The 23,244-nt window shown below is 41.2% G+C and overlaps 1 protein-coding gene across 15 annotated transcripts in view; it reads left to right on the top strand.

Annotated features, from left to right (window-relative positions):
• Positions 1–23,244, top strand: part of mbnl3 (muscleblind-like splicing regulator 3) — a 92,223-nt gene that overhangs the window by 8,199 nt on the left and 60,780 nt on the right. For 11 of the 15 annotated variants that reach the window (XR_006085509.1, XR_006085508.1, XR_006085506.1 and 8 more), the window contains exon 1: positions 18,691–18,821. The exons of 1 other annotated variant lie outside the window; for it this stretch is intronic. The gene's annotated coding sequence lies outside the window, so the exon portion shown is untranslated. Of the gene's footprint in view, positions 1–15,370; positions 15,597–18,690; positions 18,822–19,635; positions 19,722–22,987; positions 23,015–23,244 lie in introns of those variants that run through there. 3 more of the 15 variants (XM_042340854.1, XM_042340850.1, XM_042340853.1) reach the window with 3 other exon arrangements.

Genomic DNA, 23,244 nt, shown 5'->3' with positions numbered 1-23,244 from the left:
TTTAATAAGTTCAGCAACATTGCAGTGAAAACTATGACATTTCATAACATTTAAAGTAGCCACTATCACATTATCATACTTGCCTCCTGCTTGTACAAAAGGCAAATCACATTGAACCTTTATTGTATGTAAATGCTGAATGTAAATAGGCAAGATGATACTTGTACAAGGAGTTAAGCAAATGCTATCTTAGTTTACTGACTGTTCTAGGCATTTAATTAAGTGTAAATTGCACAAAAGGGTTTGCTGCTTCTAGAAATTATCACCTCATGTGGGTTCTCTGAATATTTTTCGTGGTGCCACTGTGAATAATTAACAATAAATGGTGTGAACTAATGCTCTAACTAGGAGTTGTACCTGCTTAATCTTTCATTTTAAGGCTATGTGGTTAACAGCTGTTGCGATGCAATTATAACTTTCACATTAAGTTCATATTAGAAAGCACAGCAACAGAACAGATTGTTGTCATTGAGGACTGTCTCTCAGGGATGTGAATTGACATAATTTTTTTCCATTTGTTCTATCGTCCCTCCAAAAACAAAAACAATAATAAATTGGTCATTTTCAATCTACGACTGTTTGTGGGACACTGCTGTGCGCAATTGGCTGCTGCGTTCGCCCATAAATATACAGTCAATTCACTTTACAGTGTGTTCTGTGAAGCGCTTTGGGACGTCCTCCCGACGTCAAAAGCGCTATATCAAATGCAAGGATTATTATTATTATTATTATCATAGCGATGTCACTTGCACAGCTGTTTGCTGAATAAGATGCTTGCAATTTAGAAGGGGAATCATTCTCAGAACTTGGTAAATATAGTGAACCTTGGTGTTATAATAATCATATGAATAATCCTTACATTTTATATAGCTTCTTATCATGTCAAAGCGCTTCACAGAGTATACTGTAAAGTGAATTGACTGTATATTTTGTGGTGTTGGTGAGCTTATGAGATTTTCCATAGGGTCTCTTTAGCATCAGGCTGCTCAGTGCTAGCAGAGACTACAAGCCACCCAACTTCAATGCTCAGTAAGTCCCTTCCTGCACAAAGAAACACACACAGACCATCAGTCAGACCAATTTGCCTTCCCCACCCACAGAATGCCTCTTGGCCTGCTATTTGGTTAAAACACCTTAATACACTGCAGCAGTATGAAGACAAGTGGCTTATGGCTTTATGACACTGAATGTATGTATTGTACCTTCATTTAAATACATAATTCCACATAAAAGTTGTACTGTTATAAATCAAGACCTGAGAGGTATAAATTTTATTGTTTTGGATTAAAATATTGTCACATACGATGGTGCCAGCTGCTTTTTTATAATACCTCTCTGCTGGGACTGAAGTTGAAATACAACAAAATAAAGTTGATGTGCACCTCCAGAAAACTGCATTTTAATAACTTGTCATGTACCAGGTTTAATGTGCCAGCGCTGTGTCTCATTGGCATCGTAAATATTATGCAAAATAAATGTTACTATTCTTGCAATGATGTGCAAGGGCTTGTGTCAGTGATTAGCTTCTTACTGGGGTTCACTGTCTGGCAGTCTTCACCAAATCGCTGAATGGAGGTCTGAACGAAGAGAACAGACTTCTCCACTGTTACTGACATTTTCCAGTTGAGACACATGGAGCAAAATTCCACCTGGGTCTAGGTTTACGTTATTAATGTAGCATTTTAGAATGTCTAGAATTTGGCAAATTGTTGAATTCAGTCTTTCTTACCTTTGAAATCAATCTTCTGTAATTCTTAAATTAATTTATTAGCTTCAAAATTAAGGCTCTATTTAAGAATTGCCAAATTCTGTAGGTTCTGAAATGCTACATTAATAGAGTAAATCTAGACCCTGGTGGAATTTCTACTTTGTCTTGTGTTAATATTTATTGATAGTGTTGTCATATTTATAACCTCAATGAGCCACGAGGCTAGATACTTAGAATTATCGTATTATAGCTTATTAAGATATGTTTTCAGAATTGAAAGTCCATGAGTGTGGAAAATAAGGAGTGAGCAGAAACATTATGCCAATTTCTATATTTAAATAAATTATGCAAATATACAAGGATACAATAACACAAGTTGTTCTTATAAGTTGGATACTACAAGCTTTATTGTGTGTACATTAGATGTAGTTTTTTCCAACGTGTTGTGCAAAGGCAAAGCCGATGCAAATCCCTATCATTAGGAGTTATCCAGTGTTGCTTTAAGTATTGATCATCATTCTGTACCAAGCAAGAGATACCCACTGAACAGGCAGGAAACACACAGTGGAGGAAATAAGCGATTACCGAAGGTCAACACTTAAAAACAGTATTACCCTGTTATTTCTTATTTGCATATCACTCAGGCACATTTCTCCAGTGGCTATTTTATTAGCAAAGGATTGAACATCCCAAAATGCTTTATTTTTTACTAAGAAAAGAAATACTGTATCAAAATTATTCAATAGAATACTCTGTGTTTAATACACTAATGTTATGTTGACTGTTTGAAAGTAATTTTTGTCATTATTTTGGTCTTTTTTGTATAGATGTTTATTGCAATTTGTTACTGTTGTATTATGTTTACTTTAACTTCACGCTGAAGTGTGACCCAATAGGTTATTTGCTTTATATTAAAGACTTTTTTTCTCTGTTGTGTCGGTTTCAAATGTTTTTGCTGGTTTTCATTCTATTTGATCCTGAAGTTATTCAGCAGGTGTGGATCCCTAGAGGCGTTATCTTTAGGAGAATCTTTAGTCCCGTGGACTTGTTCAAGCATGTTTACCTATTGAGAGGGAATGCAAGAGAGCGAGATAGAGAGAGTACTTTGAATGACATGTTAAGCTGAGGTCCCACCTACCTGTTAAAGATCCCATGGTGCTATTCGAAAAGAGAAGGGAGTTTCTCCTGACCAAAAATCCTACAAATAAATTGGTCACTTCACAACTGTTTGTGGGACATGGCTGTGCGCAAATTGGCTGCCGTGTTTGCCTACAAATACAAAGTCATTACATTTTTCAGTAAATCTTGTGAATCGTTTTCCCTATTGTGAAATAGGGAATCTTTTGTATTGGAGTGAGTTCGAGGCTCACTCCAATTATGAACAGTTATTGTTAATGCATGTTTTGCTGGCTGCTACACAATTGAAACAAATGCCACTTAGGTTTCTGCTCTCAGCAAGTGTTCTGTTCTTATTGTTTTAGTTAGGATTCCTTTGTGCATGCAGGTGAACTACTTATGTATGTCACTGGGGAGGCAGTGGACTGGATATTGTTTATAATGACAGCAGTCAGGAATGGTGAGAGAGAGGGAGTGGTGGGAAGTTCTCCAGCAATGCTTCATTTGAGTGCTGAGTGACAGATTATTTTGAGTGCTGTTTAAGAGGATTTTTTAATTGTGTTTTAGCTTAAGGCTCACTGCAGGTAGATTCGAGGATGGTGTACAACAGCTGTAATGTTGTCAAACATATTTCTTTAGTGACATTGCATTTCGCCCACAAAATATACAGTCAATTCACTTTACAGTATATTCTGGAAGCGCTTTGAGACATCTTGATGGCGTGATAAGGCGCTATATCAAATGCATGGATTATTATTATGTTTCCAGATGTGCTCTCAAACCTCGCAGTTAATTTATTTTGGAATCTGACGTTTCCTGTTTTGTGCAATATCACTGCACCTGTTGCACAGTAGAAAATTAAGCGGGCCTGGAAATGAGTGCTTCTTACTTTTATCAAAGGTCATGTAGAGATATTATAACGACAGTGAATAACTGATATCTAAATACTTCACAATTTTCAAACTAAGAAATGTAGAGAAAGGCCCAAGGCCCACAGTGCAGAACACTGCCAAGGTTGAAAAGCACAGCAGAGAAGGGAGCATCAATCAAGATATAGTGGTTAGGTGACAATTAACTTGTTTTTTTAAATTCTGCAGAATGTCAGAGAAAGAAGTTGAGCTAAGGGGTTCTACAGATCTGAACGCCCTGAGATTGCAGGAATGAGGGGCAGACTTTACAACAATATATTTCATCTTCTATTACATTATTGATTTGATTGCTTTACAGCTACCATATTATTTACTTTTGTTAGTAAAACCATGTCCGCCCTTGATATAGCCTAAGGTGACCATATGTCCCTGATTTCTGGTGACAGTTCCCAGATGAAGTATTGTGTCCCTGGCCAAATTTGCCCTGTCTTGAGTTCAGCAACAAACTGAGCAAAAACAATAACATTCTAAAACAGATACACTCAACAGAGAAAACTAGCCGTTAATCAACAAGCATCTCCGGTCATATATTTTTATATATGTATATATATGTGTGTGTGTGTGTGTGTGTGTCCAGATTTGGTTTACAAATCATGATCACCCTAATATGGGCTGAATTTCACACAATGATTGTGACATTTATTGCTTATTGATTTTATCAAGAAATAAATTCTGCAGTTGATTCTTGGGGAATTCTAGCCGCAGCAATAGTGTGGTTTGGATTTTTGGGGTGTTTTCTTTTCATGTATGATTGAGGCAGTAATAATATATTCCAGATTCATTATAATGTGTGTGGTAACCGATCCAAACCTACAATTATTTAGATGAGTCTTGCTATTTATTTCTGTCTCAATCCTTTTCAGTTTAGTGTGCAGCTGTTACCCATTTTCCTAATTATATTTGGTAGAACTTGACAAGGCCTGAACAGTGTCTCGCTGTGACTAAGTGAGGTCTTAGTCTTGTGGCCATAAAGAACTTACAGTAGATATAGCAATGAATCAGCTATACAACTGTCCATAGATGTACTGAAGGCAAAAAATAAAGTAGCAAGTAAATTTCATCTTTCATGTAAAATATTTCCTGATTTCAGATTAGTTATTAAGCATTTCATGTTTGTGAGCCATTTTGGTGCGATTTTTAGTGATACCTAGCAATAGGTATAGAGAGAAGGAAGTAAAATAGGATCTGAGTAGCTATCACAAACATTGACTTGGTAAGCTGAATGGCCTCCTTCTGTGCTATCATTTCTGTAATTCTGTAGCACAGAAAGACATAATTTTTACTGGGCTTCAAGGCCACCCAAAGTGATATAACATTCTGGCATAAATGAGTGATTTCTGTTTCCCAGCTAGTTTTTAGTAAAGCCAACCAGACAGACTATAAAAGGCATCTCCCAGACTTTATTGAAAGGACACGTTATATGTATCATATAAAGGAGCGCATTTCAATTAAATGTGATGCATCAACCTGCAGTGACTACAGTGTACAATTTTTTGCTGCAGATATATAAAACTCTTAATGGTTAAAAAAAACTAACCTGAATGCATTTGAATCTAAGTAATATTCAGCACTTAAGGGGTCAAGTCTACTGTACGACATAGTGTCAATAATCTTTTGAACAGGAAATAGCTGAATAGTTTAAATCTATATCTTCTATGGATATAGGAGACATGGGATTAACTCACTCTTCTATTGGCCCATTGAGTCTGGCAGTCAGATGGTTTCAATTTTCAATAGTGCACAATTGAATTGATGGATAGGCCAAATATCAAGTCAGTAGCAGCAATGGCTGAGGTATTAAAGGGAAGTTAAGGCACGAGTGGGCAGATATGTAAGCTTACTGTCGTTTTTGATTGGTGTAGAGAAGCCGGAGAACTATTTTCAAAAATGTGGCCATATGTGAAACAGATTGGGTCCAATAGGGGATCTTGGAATGTGTTAAGGATTGTGTCACTTTCTCAAAATATGCAGTCAATTCACTTTACAGTATATTCTGTGAAGCTCTTTGAGACGTCTTGAAGACATGATAAGGCTCTATATCAAATGCAAGGATTATTATTATCCATGAGTCAAGAATCCTCTTGAACAGCGTTTAAAAAGTCTCACACAAGAAAAGGGAATATTCTCAGTAATTTTGAGACAGGATGTTTCTACTTTAAATATGTTGGTGATAAATTAATTTACCAACAATGCACCTTCCATGTGATTGAAATGTCTCTCATTGTAAACTCCAATTCTCATCACATGAACTTGCAGACAGTTTCAGGGTGACTTGAATGATTTTTTTAAAAAAATCGAGGAATTATTGGCCTTGGAACTGTAGTTTATTCTATTCCTTTTCTTTACAAAAATAAAATCTATCTAATCATAAATCAATTCTGAGATGCTTTTTAAAAAAATCTTTACGACATAGGTCAGAATTGGAAGCCCGCAATGGAGCCATGTTCACGTCCTATTTACTCAACTGAAATGTTGCCAAATTTCAAAACCATCGATGTGCAACCAACCAAAAGAACATAATGTCACTACAATCACCACAGTCAACTAGTTTAAAAGAAAGAACTGAGTTGTCCCACTAGGTTTTTACGAGTTGCTTAAAATAATCTGATGGAAAGTTCAATTGCAAACTTGCAATCCTTCCAGTTCACAAGATCACAAGATCGGTTTAGATGAACGCATCCTTTTAGCCCATTTGATCTCATACTGCCTTCAGCCTCGCTCAATTGATAGCTCTCTTGCCTCTGAAGGTTGCTCAAAAGATTACTGGCTCAAGCCCCAGGTCAGGACCTTGAGCCCAAAGTCTATGAAAACTGATCTTGTGCTTTCTTGCTGTGCATATCCAAAATTATTATTCTAGATTTACTATCTCAATCGAGTTTAAAATCTTGTATATCTCTATAAGGATCCTTAAGGCCTGAACAGCCCTCTTAAGTAGTGGTATCCAGAGCTATATGCAGTATGGCTTGAGCAGATCTCTGTCTCAGACCTCTGAGATACCCCACTGAATACCTTGTTAAAAACCATCATTTATCCAATTAATATTATACAAGGAAAACATTTTTTTNCTCATGGTTGCTTCCATACTTTCCAATGATTGAGGTTAGACTAATTGGGTTTGTGGGTGTCAGCTATAGGTTCTATTATCTTTTCGTGAATATAAGACCCATATTTGCTTGCCTTCAGTCTGCTGGAACCACACTAGTTGTGATCGACTTCCCGATAATGTCTGTCAGTTCTTCAAATCTCTGGCCTTATCTCTTGAACCTGGACCCAGTTCATCCATCCAGGGTATTGGTTTTCAGCCTCTTGAGCCTATGTAGAACCTCAATCTCACTTAACGTCAAAATTCTGGAGCTCAATGTCTGCTAGATGGTGAGCAGCAGGTTTATAATATCTTCCCTTGCAAAAATAAACATACAATAAATAGTTGTTTAATATTTTACTATCTCCTGTTCATTCTTTTTTCAAACCCCTTTGGGGCCCTCAGGGATTTAACAGAGTCTCTGACTACCCTCCTACTGTTTAACTTTGTAAGTATTTTTTACCATTAGTGTTTGGCTCCCCTAATCTTTTTTTCAATTATTTTCTGTACAGTCTAGAATTCAACCGGTCAACCTCTCCTTTCTCTACAAGGTTTGTAAATCTACCTTGTTTCTTAATCTCCCTTTTATTTTCCTATTGATCAGTTGATACAGGCATCCTCTAAAAGCTCTGCATTCTCTCTCTATAGCTCGTGCTGCGTTGTTCAGACTTGCCCTGCTCCAGATTGCAGTGACACATTAACTATGCATGAAAGTGTATATGGTCGTTGATATATGGTACTATATTGTTAATAAACCTACCAGCAAGGAATACGTAAGATTACATTTTATGAGTCGGCAGATGTGCAACTTAAGGAATGTGGTTCTTTCTGGAAAATATAAACGATTGTCACATAGAGTACAAAACAGATGAAAATAAGAACAGAACCAGTTGAAGGAATTCAGCTTGATAGTGTAGCTTTAATGTGTTGCAAAGTTAATGTGTCCTTTCTGGTTAAAACAACAAGGTAATGATAATAATCTTTAGCATTCGATACTAAGCATCAAATTGTATCATAATAACTATTTGTATATATTTTAAATGTTGCAAATGTTGCACATCATTGTAGAGTGTAAGCAAAGTATATGATCAAACAGTATAACATTTCCTCTGAAAGTTCCTCCAATTACTCAATTGGTTAAGCACTGCTTGGTGTGAAACTGATAGAAAAAGGCCCATGAGATCCTCTGTTCTTTTGCCAATCTGAGTTACCTGGCTCATCCAGTACAGTAGGGCTGCGGCAATTGGGCTCAATGCCTGTGGGCTAGGGAGGGAGAAAAACAGCCAGAGTTCCCACTGATCATTCTACAGTGATCTACTACTGAAACTGAAATCTATATATGTGGGTATAGATTTGCTAAATACACAATTTGGCTGAGCTATTTTGTTGCTGAGCCAACCCACATGTACTGTCGTAACTTTCAAGCGAGGTACTTGATGCTGTGGAACCAGCATCAATCAACATCTTGAGCAAATTAGAGGAGGGGGTGATGTTTTGACTGTTCCTTCTTTTAAAAAAATTGAGAGTAAAACATAATTTTGTTCTATTAGTCAACGTGGTATATAGAATTTCATTGGTGCAGCTGAGACATTCGTGGCCTGAAATTCCACCTGGTCCTAGCCTGCAGGACCATTTTGTCATGCAGAATTATGGAAAATTCTTCAGTTCCATCTTAAGCTTTTTGTAAGCTGTTGTTTCTGCTGTTGCTAAAAAGAAATGGCTTCCAAATTAAGACTGAATTTAAGAATTTTTTAATGATTCTGCTTAATCTTTCATCTTAAGGCAATATTGTCTTTTAAGCCAGGGTTACCCAAAAGGGGGTCCGTTTCGGAAGGGGAAGTGAGGATCACAGGAGACGCCCTGGAACACTAAAGGCTTTGGAGGTCTGATGAGCAGATATGATTCCTGGTTCCCATGGTTCCAGAGCACAGTGTTTCAGGGCAGCCTTTTGCAGCACCTATAAGGGAAAGAGGGAGATCAGCGTAGCCTAAGAGGCTGGTCCTCAGTCAGGATACTTAATGTCCTGGGGGTCCTTGAGCCCAGAAAAATTGGGAACCCCTGTTATACATGACAAAAGGGTGGAATTTTCCACCTTAAATGTATTTGGTAAAGTAGAAAGGGCCTGCCTGGAAACCCAGAGCCCTTTCCAGCCTCACAGAGAGATAGGAGTGGATAAGAGTTCAGAATGCAGTCGTTGATTGAATAGATTGAAACTTGGAAAAGAGTAATCCCACAGCAATGAGCTGCACATTCCTGTGTGTGTGTGTGTATTTTATATATAATTATATATATATGTGTGTGGAAATGAATGGTCTTGTGATTTGTTTTTGGTGAGCCGGGTGTCTGACACAACAACAACAACTTGGATTTATATAGCGCCCTCCACGCCGGACGGCATCTCAGAGCGCTTTGGGACACATGCAGAAACCCATCACCATTGCTTAAGAGAATCCAAACCAAGCTGATTTCCATGCACCCTACCTACATATGAAAATCTCAGAGATAGATTGTTGGAATGGAATTTGCACTCTCTCCCTAGAGGGACACATCCTGCTTACATAATTCCCAAACGTATTAGACGCAGGTTGGCAACAGCCAAAGCTTTGGGACCCCAGAGTGTGTGTTTGGGTACTGCTGAAATCTAAGCAGCTAAAACCACATAGCTTGCCATGCTGGCCGGCAAACTTTCCCGCTGCTTGTCCAGCTAGGACCACCCTACCCGTTAGGGCTTTGGCTTGCAGGGTTAATAGGAGCTGAGTAGGATGACTCCCTACCCCCAGTGGCTGGTCTACTGCCCCTTGTAACTGGCTTGTGATGAGCAAGACTGGCTATGCTATCATCAGCAGGGCACTGGAATACTGCAGACCCACCTGGCTCAGGAACCGGACTCCCGAAACCGGCACAGAGGCAAGTCACCTTGGAGCCAATTCAGCTCCAATGAGACCCGCTTAACAACAACAACAACAAGATTACATTTGTATAGTGCCTTTCACGTCGGGAGGACATCCCAAGGCACTTAAATGTTCACAACACATCCAACGAGGTCTTATGAACAATTAGCAAGTTTTTTCTCAAGACAGAGAGAGTCTAGTTTCAAAAGTTACTGCTTGGTGGGGGGGATCATAGAGCCCGTTTTGTAAGTAATTTTATACCCCTATGCAGAATTTAAAAATTCTGAAATCTAATAAAAAATACAGTAAATTATTGCCAATTTGGACTGTTGCTCTACTAAAATTTCCTTGAAGCTATGTGGCACATTTGCCAAGGTGGGCACACACACTGTAGCGAGTTTTACGTGACAATTGTAATTTTATTGGCAGCTTTTTCTATATCACTAATTATTAATGTTACTGTTAACACTATATTTTTTATCCTATATTAACACAATACAGAGTGTTAGCACTTCATACAGAGCTAAGAGGCGTACTGAGAACTTTCCTTGAGCTACATACACTAGATGCTTGCCAAGATTTGAAGCTTTTCATGTGTAGGGGGCCAGGCGGCGTTATTATCTCAGCAGGCCAGGCATTGAGGTTAATGACTTGAATCCTTTTGAACTTATATGTGACAATGCTTGGGATAAAGGAAACTTATTTTTTAAGCGTCAGATGAAATACTTCATGAAGTACCTGCACAAAGGAGCAAAAGTAAGTTTGGTAGTTTTCAAGAGGCACATGATGAAGTCCTGAACAGAGACAAAACTAATCTAGAGTGGTTACACCTTTGTTCGCAACACAGGTATTTAATATATTCTGCCTGAAGCATATTTTTAAGGAATACCGATGCGCTGCAAGCAATTAGAGTTTGATCCAAATCTCATATACACGATGATGAAAATGACCTCCCTAAAGTTTTAAAAAGTAGGTTTGCCAAATAATTTTCTGTACAGTGTGCTTTTGGAGTAATATTTTTAACTTAGGATCTGTAGTTTAGTTTATAATTTAATGTATCATCACTCTTCTAGACAGACTGAGCTAAACCCATGTTAGTATGAGTGACCCCAGACAGATTGCAGCAGATATGATCATTGATCAAGTTTGAGAAATTGTGAAACCTCTTGATGGCTCAACTCTATTCATGTCACAGTGGACATCATAATGTAAAATAAACCAAAGTGCAATCAGTCATCAGAAGTGACAGTCATCTCTATCCTAGTTCTAGCCCCTGCCCTTTGGTAATCTGATCATTTTCAGGGTAACAGTTTCCCAATCTGTTTTCACGCATAACTCCACATTCCATTCCATACATCCCTCTCCTGGATGATAAGTACCATAGGGCAAAGCTGAGAATTCCAAAGATTTCAAAATTAATATATGGCAAACTGCAAATTTTTCCTTGGTTAAAAACCTTGCTTATTTCAGTTGAAGACAGGTGAGCAAAGCACTATACCTCAATGAAGTGTTAAACAAGGAAAGCCTAGGACTAAGTCTAAGGACCACCAACTGATGGCTCGAGTTCTGCAATCTACAGTGTGTCTGGGTAAAATGTTTTTTATCCATTTCAAAGTTGTCAAGTATATTAAAACCATAGCAAGTCTGTATATGTGGTTGAGTCAGCATATCCCTGCTACGCTGTGATTACAAATGATTTGCTATCACAGATTTATCTTCTTGTTTTCACTCTTCTGGCTGACGTTTCTTTTTCCTTTGCCATCTGACACCATGACTTAGCACAAAGAATGTGAGACCAGGCACAATCTGCTGAAGATTTCTTGCATGCTTGGAAATTAAACCACTTTTGCTATTGCACACCTTCTCAAATATCCCCACACTGTGTAGGACTTCATCCAAGCCCCATCCAGAAATATCAGGAGGTGGGAATTGGAAACTCATGACCATCAGTTCAGGTAACGTTTAGCAAGGAATTCATGACTGACATTTGGGGTGCCGTCCTCTCCTATGACGTGCTCAGCACCATTATGATGCAGGTCAAATCTCAAGTTTTCTGTGTTTTGTGAACACTGGCTTGTTCCAAATGCCTCCTGCCACTAGCCCTATCATTGGTGAGCCTTCAGCCATCTGCCCCCGGTCTCTGGAACTTCCATCTTGGAGTCCTTCTGCCTCGTTCCTCCCTCTCCATCTTCAAAACGCACCTTAAGCCTCATCGCTTTGACAGAGCTTTTGGCCACATTGCCCCTTCCTTCCTCGACCAGCCATGGTTGCCTTTTATTTGTATGGAGCTCTTTGAAATGTCCTCCTGCTAAATATAAATTCTTGATGATGTTCAAAATTGTCTCCATGTGTGGCCAATATGTACATAGATAGCAGATATCCAGACAGTAAATATTGGACAGTACTGGACTTTGGAAAATCCACACACCATGTAAGAATGTGGACGATGATTTGTCCATATTGCTTTATTAAAGGGTTACAATAAATTGCTCATTTGGCACATTCTGACAAAGAAACCATGAACAACTTTAACTGTACACAAAAGTGGCTGGCAGCCAAGATTTAAAACCTTATTGCAAGGTCAGTGGTTCCACATTCAATAGAGTGGCCAAGCCATTGGGACCAAGGCCAGCCTTACCTTTTGACCTTCCCATTTTGTAGCAATTTCAATTTGGGCACAATTGTTTAGAGATTGAAGAGTGAACTTTATAATTGGCAACAAAGTCTTACAAACAAGCAGTTCAGCAAAATTTTACCTTTTAACAATATTAGTGTATATAACTGGTACTTATTTGCCTCACAGACATTGATTAAATACCTTTTATGCTGCTGAGATAACTTTTTGTTCAAAACCAGTTGGTTTAAGGCACTTGATGTGGCTCCTTCTATCCATCATGCATATATGGCTTTCACCATTAGGAAAGACCACGCTTGCTTATCTTTTTCACTCTTAATATTTGCCTAAAATTGACCATTCCAGTTTCCTCAGTCACAAGATAAACTGTCATCCTCTGTTTATGATGCAATCTCTGTTTATGGATTCCCAGTCAAAAGAAGCTTAAAGTCTATTTCTTCCACTTGTGGATACATACACCAAATTTATTTTGATGATCAGTGCCTTACTTTTGCATAATTTATTACTTTGCTACATTCCACTATTCCCCAGATCTAACCAGTATAAACCTTTAGAGACATACACACTTCAATGGTATCAAGTCTGAGCTCAGTAACATAGACTAGATACAATCCTCAGGATAAATCTGTCAAGAATAGATAGAAATCCTTCAAACACAAAACAAATGTACTTTGTAATACAGGGACAAAGGCAAACAAAAATTAATCAACAGGAAAACTAAAAGATGTTTGAGAAGAAAGAAGATTTGCAAGCACTTGTAGGGAGACCATTGAAACAACATACAAAATTATACAGAAGCAAGTTAAAAAGAGTAGATATTGGGAGCCAAGAGAAAACCTGGGAAGCAACATAACAGCAGATGTAAAGCATAATGCAAACCAAACCTTGCCAAATTCTAACCTGAAGAGGATGGTCGGGGAAGAAGTTAAAACATTAAAGGACTCAAAGTGAATTAAAAGTAAGGTCAAACAAGAGACAGGAAATGACAGCTCTTTGTAGTTTTTTTTATCAGTCAGAAACAAAGAAAATGCTGTCCAACAATCAACACATGTTCAAACTTTGAAACTTTGACATTAGTGAAGTAGAAGTTCTAAGTAGGCTCAGCCTGAAAAAGCAATATTTCCTGACACAGATGAATTATACACCAGGACACCTATGTTCACTGCCTTTCATAAGGAGAAATGTGAAGCACCGACTGGGGAGCTGCTACCAGCCTGGCAACAGGTAAATATGGTCCCATATTCAAGAAGGTGGAAATACAGACTCATTAGCTTTACCTCAAGAATTGGAAACTGAAGGGAATCCATAATCAGAAGCTAAATGGAACATTACATAGGTAAAAACAACCAGCAAAATGGCAGCCAAACTGCTTCAAAATGGATATTTTTCTCTATTCTAAATTCATACTTTCTTGAGAACAGTGGCATCCCACACTGACAGCAAGGAGCTATATGATGTAATGGACTGAGACATCCAAAGGTCTCTGTTAAATTGCCACACCGGGGACTTTTTTACACGCAAATTCCAGTGGATATGAAGGGTAACATTTTTGATTTGGATTACTAACTGACTAAATGAAATAAAACAGGGGGTAGTCATTAAGAGAGTGTGGTCAAAATGGGAGAAGTACTGCGTAGTTCGATGCCAGGATGCTGTCCAGTTTCCAATATCGGCCAGGACACTGGATTCATTTAAGATTCAGCTCAGTGTTGTAATAGGAAGATTGTAGGGATTCACCCAGAAACCGTGTGACCAGTCAAACCTCCAAATCTCTGCAATATAATAAATCATAACTCGGTTTAGCTTTCCGGTTCTGCGACAAATTGGCGTTGTAAATATTACAAGAATCTATAGGGCCGGCAAAGGGAGAACCACATCCTATTACCACCGCTTATTGGTTCGGCTGCTTAGCAGCAGTCTTGAGATTTACTTGCACTCATCAAATATTTAAAGCACCAGTGGGTCATGGAGATACAAATCAAAACTTGCTTCAGAAGGAAACTTGTAAAATGTACAATAGCTCTGCGGTTGCCCACAATTTCCAACTCTTATGTCCTTAATATTACCATGCGGCTTGTAAGACATTCTGTCCGCATTGCCAAGGGATAATATCCATCTTCCACATTGGATAACTTCTCTTGTAGTGCAATAATGCAGTAGGTGCCCTGATGATTTTTGCCGGTGATAATTATCACATCGCACAGGTCATCTTTGTTCGCACCCTCCGCGTAATGTTGTTGTTCTAGCGATTCGGAGAATGAGAAATCAGATCACTTCATTATTCTTATTGTTTTTAACTGGACTCGGACACGATACATCGAAGGCGTACTACGCCTTTGCTTTTATCTTGTGCCTCTGAATCCTGTGCCTTTGTCTGTGTGTGAGGAGCCACAAGCAAAAGAGAGGTGACATTTGAAGTGGTGAGATCCACTGTGAAGTGAAGTATAGATATGGTGAGTCAGTGTAGGGCATTCCTGTTTAATTGATCTGTTGATCTTGTCTTAGTGTGTGTGTGTGTGTGTGTGTGTGTGTGACAACGACTTTCAAGCAGAGTAAGTGAGGCTTTCAGCTAAAATTGATATGACGACCAGTCAGACTGAACCCTTGAAGGCAAAGCAGTAGATCTGAAGGCCATTGTGCACTTGGGGAGTGTACCATCGCTGCTGAGACAGAAGGGAAATCAGGAACGAGCAGAGCTCAGACACACTGTGGATGGATAGATAGCGCAGCTCAAAGGAGGAATAAAGACGCAAAGCGACATTAGTCAATTGGCATCTTTGCCAACTCTGTGGGAGAGAGAGAGAGAGAGAGGAGGGAGGGAGGGAGTGAGAGGGGGGGAACAAAAAATATTCGTTGTGCTTCGTTATTTTTTTTCCCAGTCCTCACTAAAATCAGCGCTTTGACCCCAACCCCCACAGTCGACGTCCGATTCCCGCAGAAGCCGCTGTCAACCCACCGGGACGAGTGGCCCCGGAGCCGGGACCCCCGTGCGGTCGTGTACACGGGGGCGTCGCTTTAATTTGGTTAAACCTAAATGATTTGGAGACCGGTGCATTTAAAATGGCGGTAGTCGTTACACATCCACACTGAGACCTCACCCAGACTGGTGTGTGTGCGTGTGTGTGTGTGTTTTTCTTTGCTCGGTGGTGCTCCCTCCTCTGCTGTCACAGTTTATTTTCTGGTATGTTCGAGTCGGATTGTCTGTGCGCTCTGGCAATCAGCAAAGAAGCTCATGGTAAGGCTTGTTATTACTGTCCAGGGCAAAGGGGGGTTGGGGGGGGGGGGTGATGGATGGGGGTGGGATGGGGGGTGGGGGTGGGGGGGTACTTATAATTCAGTGAGGGTCGTGAGTTTTACCACGCAGGACGTTTCATGTTGCGCGCAAAAAAAAAATCTTGATCGCCGGAGAGGCTCTCGCACCACGAAAGGGAATAGTTCAGTTTCCAGCAGAACGTCTTTTGCGCCCTTCGAGAGAACAAACAACTGGATATCCGCCAAGACTTTTTATGTGGTTTTTTTTTCTCTCTCACTCTCTCTCTCTCTCTTCTCTCTCTCGCGTCGGTCCTCTCGTGTTGTTGCAAACTGCGTTTGTGCCGTTGGTGTTGGCGGCCGATTTTGCAATGTGGTTTAAATAAAGTTCTCTGCAGAAATGTGCACTTGTATGTAACGTACGTGACTGGGACAAAAACATGTCAAATTTTGCATGTGGTACGTTGAAGAAGTCGAGGCGGATCTGTCGATATGTTTAAGGTGAAGCATTAAACATCACTCGTCGGTATTTTTTTTTGTGTGTGTGTGTGGGGGGGTCATCACCTGCGGATTGCATCGGTCTTCAATTGAACGGAAAAAAAAACCTAAATTCAGACGCCGAACTAAAACAAATGATCGCAGCGTAATAGATGGCGCAGCAGAACGCCACATTAACAATTCCATCAATTATTCACTCTTTCGTGGCAGAAAGGTTATTTTGGGGCATTTTTTTTTTTTTTTTTGCAAACCCAGCCTGAGCTCACTTCTTGACAGGAGAGAGCTATTTCAAAGAATAAATCAATACCCGATCTGATTGTTTGCATTAGTCACAGAAAGGTTCTCGCTTTCATAGTAGTGGGCAGAGCATTTTGCTTTGAGTACATTTTGCATCTGGAATCAAATGACGGACTCGGTGGTTAAAATTATGTTTTGAGTTTTGCAGTTCGGGGGACTTGAGTGGCAACACCTTTTTTTGCAATCGAGATGCATAGAAATCTTCAGGTCATAAACAGAATACGCCTGGGATGGAAATTCCCCATCACAGCTGTGGTAGTCAGGTTCGCCACCTGAAAAACAAGGCACGATTAAATCGTTGGGACAGGGTGGGAAAATAGTCGATCGCAAAGCTGGAGGGATAATAAAAAAACACTAACTCACTGGGTCGCAACCAGCAACCCCCCCAAAAAAGAGCAAAATGCGTATGAAATGAGATTGCAATGGTCCCAATACCACCGGATTTTTTAAGATCAAAATTGAAATTGGAAAGACGTGAAGGTGGATTGAATCTTATAAGCAAATGCACCTTTATTTATAGACAAATCAACTTATGAACGAATACATCTTTTTTTTTGGGGGTGGTTGCTCCCTCTGGACACTCAGGGACCTCGAATACTTGTGGCTTCTCCTTGTGTGTGGTTTCAATCAGAAACTTTAGAACAATGAACGTGTTTCAAGAGGAGTCATTACTCTGCAAACCTGAGATCTGATCCTGTAATTAGAGAGTAGCAATGATCTAAGCGGTGTGTAACACTATTAAATATCACAGGCTGTGTGTGACACCAGTTCCCTTTTGCTGCTCGACGCTGGGTTGGGTTTGTTACAGTAATTACACAACCCATCGACTCCCTGTAGCAGTTGTAAAATAAGCCTTAGCAAAGTGCTTTCGATGGGATATTCGAATCCCAAATCTCTCACCTGTTTCTAAACAAGGCAATTAATGATTCTAATTCTGACATCCGCCTCCCTTCATTTCACCTTTCTTTACCTCATTCAGCCCAGCTCCCAGATTGGTAAGGCTCCTCCTATTTGTTCCGCAGTGACCTTTCTTGTATATAATAATTGTAATAATAATAATAATAATCCTTGCATTTTGATACAGCGCCTTATCGCATCTCCGAGCCGTCTCAAAGCGTTCCACGGAATATACCATAAAGCCGCGGTGACTGTGTCGCGCACGCGCGAAAGGTGGTGAAACGCGTACCGACGGGCGACTCGTGCGACCGCCGCGCACCAACAGAAAAACTTTTCTCCGCTCGTCCCGTCCCGTGCCGTGCCGTGCCGGCCGATCAAAAAGGGTCAAAGAAGTGCGGGCGATTATCAAGTTCGTTTTATGATCTGCAGAACTTGCTTTTTCTTCTTTCTCGAATAGAATTTTTTTATATTATAGTGTATTATATTTTTTTTTAAAAATCGCTCTGTCAACAACAACAATTTGCATGTTGCCCTTCAAGGCTGGGCAGTGTCCCCCAACCCCACCCACCCAGAGGGCCTGGAGTGAGTGAGAGTGAGTGGAACTTGACTGTCTACCTCACAGATGAACCTAAATCGGAGTCCTGTAGCTCAGTGGTTAGAGCACTCGCTTTGCAAGCGAGAGACCTGAGTTCAATTCCAGGCAGAGGGCGAAACCTTGGGCAAGTTTCCTTACTCCACACAGAGCCTAATAATAATCCCTCCAAAAAACCAAAAACAATAATTAAAATTGGTCATTTTCAATCTACAACTGCTTGTGGGACATTGCTGTGCGCAATTGGGTGCCGCGTTCGCCCACAAATATACAGTCAATTCACTTTACAGTGTGTTCTGTGAAGCGCTTTGGGACGTCCTCCCGACGTGAAAAGCGCTATACCAAATGCAAGGATTATTATTATTATTATTATTAATGCAGGGCATCCAGGCCATGGGCTGCGAGGGTGGCAGTGAAGCTCTGGCTGCCCTGCGCCCTGTACCTCGTGACCCCGCTCTGATTGGCTCCTCCCCCTCCTCTCCTCTCCCCCCCCCTCGAGGAAGGGGGCGGAGTTAGGCCTTTCTGGAGGAAGGGCCCCCAACGGTTTTTTTTTGGCGGCATTCGCTGAGTCTGACTCCCCGGTTATTTATTTATGTTGTGTGTGTGTGTGTGTGAGGAGAGAGAGAGAGTGAGGGATTGATCGATCGATCGATCAGAGGCCACTTTTCAGTCGCAGCTTTTCATGAACTCGCGGAAACCGAGTGCTGCAGCGGCGGCTGATTGATCGATGATCGATTGATTGATCGATTGATCGATCGATCGATCTCGCGAGAGAGAGAGAGAGAGGAGAGAGAGGCGGAGAGAGAGAGAGCGAGAGAACATGGTGGTGCTGCTGCTGCTGCTGATGCCCGTGAAGTAGTTCGTTCGGCTCGAGCTGCACTTCTTCCTCGTCGACGAGGATCTCGGTCGACGCCGGACTTTCTTGAGGTGGGAAAAAGAGAGTTGATTCGTGTCTCCCATCAGCTCCTTGTGACTTGTTTTGCGTTCAGCGGCGCGTTGTCGAGAGGTGTGTGAGGGGGGGTTTGAGGGAGAGGAGGAGGAGGTGAGGGTGGGTGAGGGGGGGGTGAGGAGGAGGGGAGGTGGGTGAGGGGGTGGGGGTGAGGAGGAGGATGAGGTGGGTGAGGGGGTGGGGGTGAGGAGGTGGGGGTGGGTGAGGGAGAGGAGGATGAGGTGGGTGAGGGGTGGGGGGTGAGGAGGAGGAGGTGTGGGGTGGGTGAGGAGGAGGTGGGGGTGGGTGAGGGAGAGGAGGAGAGGTGGGTGAGGAGGTGGGGGTGGGTGAGGGAGAGGAGGAGGTGGGGAGGGGGGGGGGGAGGAGGAGGTGGGGTGGGGAGGGGGGGTGAGGGGGGAGAGGAGGTGAGGGTGGGTGAGGAGGTGGGGGTGAGGGTGAGGGAGGAGGGAGGGTGAGGAGGTGGGGGGTGAGGGAGGAGGAGGTGAGGGGGGGATGTGAGGAGGTGGGGGTGAGGGTAGATGAGGAGGTGAGGGGTGGGAGGGTGCGGAGGAGGAGGTGAGGGTGGATGAGGAGGTGAAGGGGGGTGAGGGAGAAGAGGTGGGGGTGAGGAGGTGAGGGTGGGTGAGGTGAGGGGAGGGGATGTGAGGAGGTGGGGGTGAGGGTAGATGAGGAGGTGAGGGGTGGGAGGGTGCGGAGGAGGAGGTGAGGGGATGTGAGGGGGTGAGGGTGGAGGAGGAGGAGGAGGTGAGGGGATGTGAGGAGGTGGGGGTGAGGGTGGAGGAGGAGGAGGAGGTGAGGGGATGTGAGGAGGTGGTGGATGAGGAGGTGAGGAGGGAAGTACTTTTGGATCGATCCCTCAAAGCGGCACTCCTGGTCAGGTCAGTTTGTTTGTTACCGGGTTTTTTAACTTGTGTGTTTAAAAAAAACTTTCATCTTCAACTCAGTTCTTTACTTGTCGGTAATTGTTCTTTTTTTTTGGACGTCTACTTTCGAATTCCGGTTTTTTTCTCCCCAGGGTTTATCGCAGTTATTATTCCTATTTGATTATTAACGTTATTATTATTATTATTTTATTGTTAATGTCATTATTATTATTATTTTTGTGGAACCTCTCCAATTCTCGGTGTTGTCAATAGCACCTTCATTCATTTATTTATTTTAAAGTAAGTGAGTTCCAGTCACAGGAGGAACAGGAGTCTCAACGGGGTGGGGAGTAGGGTGGCAGGTGAGGAACTTCTCCCATATGTTGGGTACTTTTTACTGTGTGTTCACTGAAAATTATTTGCTCAGAGAGAAAGAGAGAGGCCATTTCTGGGTAACTTAGTTTCACTTCCTGTTCTGAGGATGTGGAGCTCAAAATCTGCAGCATTTTTCTCCCAATAACAAGCTCTTGTTAGCAGCTGCTGGCTTTTTTAAAAAAAATGGCTATAAAGCTGTCAGTGTCTGAGCCTGTCTCAGTGCAGAACATTCTGCGTATGGGGGGGGGGTGGAAAAAAATCAGTCGAAGTAGGCAATGAATTGCCCTGTAAGTAAGAAACGGTGTTTAAATATGTGTTGCACCCTGTGCAGGTAATACACACTCATAAAGCACTTTGGGACTGCGTGAGGGGAGCTATATAAATGCAAGTTGTTATTGTTGTAGCTTAGATGCCGCTGAGCACAAGCCAATTAAAAATACGTGATCCAAATTCAGAATAAGGTTTTTCTTTAGCCCACAAAATATACCGTCAATTCACTTTACAGTATGCCCTGTGAAGTGCTTTGAGATGTGTGTATATATATATCAAATGCAATTAAAATGCAAGGATTATATTACTTATAGATATGCAAATAGACCTAACCATACACTATATTCCCATAATTAATGAAGAAAGATTGAAACAGAAGGCGATCATTTGTAGGATACGGAGGAACTTGGCTTTATAATTCTAGAATTGATGGAACACAAATGTTTTATTGATTCTGAGAGAAGCATTTTAGGATATTTCTATGAAGGTTCCTGTGTCAGGAATGGTAGAACAGTGCCTGATGAGATATTGGTTATTGTTATTGTGTCCCAGATGCTCCCAGAGTATAAGCGTAGCATGTCACTCGTGCCTCAATAACCCTGGCTCAGATATAGGACACCGCTCTGGCCTGGCACCGGGTTACAGGTGGTCTTCAGGGGGTGTTATTTAGTCATGTCTGACGTGGCATGAAACTGTTATTGACTCCCTTTAACAACCCCTTACGCTAACCAAAAAGTGGTGTTTGAAGTTTAGTATCGATTTGATTTGTTTCCTTTTAATTTGTGAAATACGAATGAACTGTGCTTTCAATGTGCGCTTTATGCCCGGAGATGCAAAAATGTCATTTATCACAGGACAGAAACGAGCAGTGAGTGCAGATTATCGTCATCGATGATGTTCTCAGGGAATTCAGTCAATCCTCCACATGTTGGTTTATTCCATAAATGAGTTCAAATGAATTTGGCTGAACTTATTGAAGAAGCTTTGTATATACAGTACCTCCCTCAAAAGTAGAAATTGTATGTGGTTAAATGATAAAAATGACTTCCTAGTGTTCTATGCCTTTGCCTTATACATCTACGTCAGTGGCCTATATTGTGGTGGACTCAGCTGTTAGTGTTTACAACATGACTTGTGTTATGTGAGTAGGAAGAATTTTCACCGTTGAGGCAGTTGAAGGAATGGCTGCAGTAAGCAAGCCTGAACTGGAGCGGACTGTGAGTGAGCTCCATGTGCCCTTGGGGTAGCAGATTAAGCATACTGAGAGAGAGAGGTCAGGACTGGACCACGAAGCAGTCTGTGGAATCCAGCCAGAAGTGTAAGTAAGACTTTTTTTCTCCAGCATCACAGACGTGGCAGTTCTGCCGAGTTAGCTGAAATGAGGCTGACATCTGTAGGTCAGGCCTGATTAGCTGTTTTCCACCCTCTGCCGTTACTACAGCGACTAAGGAGGATTTAAGGCTGAGCATGTGGATGACAATGTTGCTGATTCAACAAAAGGGCGTACAAGATGCGTCTTTTCCCTTCTGTGTGCAAGTCTGTGTGACAAACCTAAAGGAGCCTGAATAATTTCCCATAGTAACCTGTTGATTTATCAGAATTACCTAGCAACGATTTCAGGCATTAGAGCATGGATCCACCCAGCCCACCCTTCCCATTAATGTTTCTTTACAGTTTTTCCCTCTGGGTGTAGTTTTCAGACTGGAAAAAAGATGGATAATATTTGAGCATCATCTGTTGATTGTGTAGTATTGCCTAGAGACAATTGACATTTCGTTGGTGTGCTCACACGCTCAGCGCTCAGTGGGTTCAATGTGTCTGAGTTTTATATATTTTTATACATTCTTTATTCAATATTATTTAATTGTCCAACAACATTTATATTTCCACATAATACTAGTTGCTTTATATCTAGAGTATTCCACTGTCCTATTTTGCAGCTCATCTCATATGCTGATTGTCTCACTTTGATCAGCATATTGCTAAAAAGGCCACTATTATTTTCAGATGCATCATACCTGTTCCACACTCTCTAACTTTTAATTATTCATTGCAGAAATGAAACGGCTGTTATATGAATTTCTGATAAACTTTATATTCTTGATCATGATCAAATACCATTATGATATTCAGCACTTCGTCGCCTTTCCAGCTAATGTTGTGTGCACATTGGGAATCATGTGCGTAGTTTTGGGCAGCCTACCTTCAAAATGACATTGAAGTGTTGCCGGGGGAAACACAGCTAATTCTGAACTTGGTGCTATGAAGAGAGGTTGACAGAACTGAACTTGTTCTCAGTGGAAAGAAAATAATGGTATTACCATGCGATCCTGATCTTTAAAATTATGATGATAATAATAAGCCTTGCATTTGGCTTAGCCCCTTATCACATTGGAAGGACGTCCCAAAGCACTTCACAATATTTACTGTGAAATGGAGTGACTATATATTTGTAGGCAAACGAGACAACACAATTGCCCACTGCAATGCCCCACAAACAGCCATGAAACCAAACTCCCTTCTCTTTTGAAATAGTGCCATGGGATCTTTAACGCTCACCTGAACAGCCAGACAGGACCTCGGTTAACGTCTCATCCGAAGGATGGTACCTCCAACAATGAAACAAACCCCCAGCTCTGCACCGGAGTATCAGCTTAGACTTTGTGAGTTCAAGTCCCAGTATGGGACACAAACCCACAACCTTCTGATGTACAGATGATGAAGTTGTAAGCAGGCTATTTGACTTGAACATTGAGAGAATAGAGCTGTATTTAATACTTAAAATGAGAAGTTGAAGCGATACAAGAGATGGACAGTGTTTTTCTATTCCCAGCCAAAGCGTGGGGACTGCTTCGATTCACATACAAAACAAATTGGACAATTCACTGCTTGT

Source organism: Callorhinchus milii, unplaced genomic scaffold, assembly GCF_018977255.1.
Source record: "Callorhinchus milii isolate IMCB2004 unplaced genomic scaffold, IMCB_Cmil_1.0 Scaffold15, whole genome shotgun sequence".
In the NCBI taxonomy this organism is placed as follows: domain Eukaryota; kingdom Metazoa; phylum Chordata; class Chondrichthyes; order Chimaeriformes; family Callorhinchidae; genus Callorhinchus; species Callorhinchus milii.
Note: the sequence above shows the minus strand (reverse complement) of the source record. Positions and strands in the feature narration are given on the sequence as shown.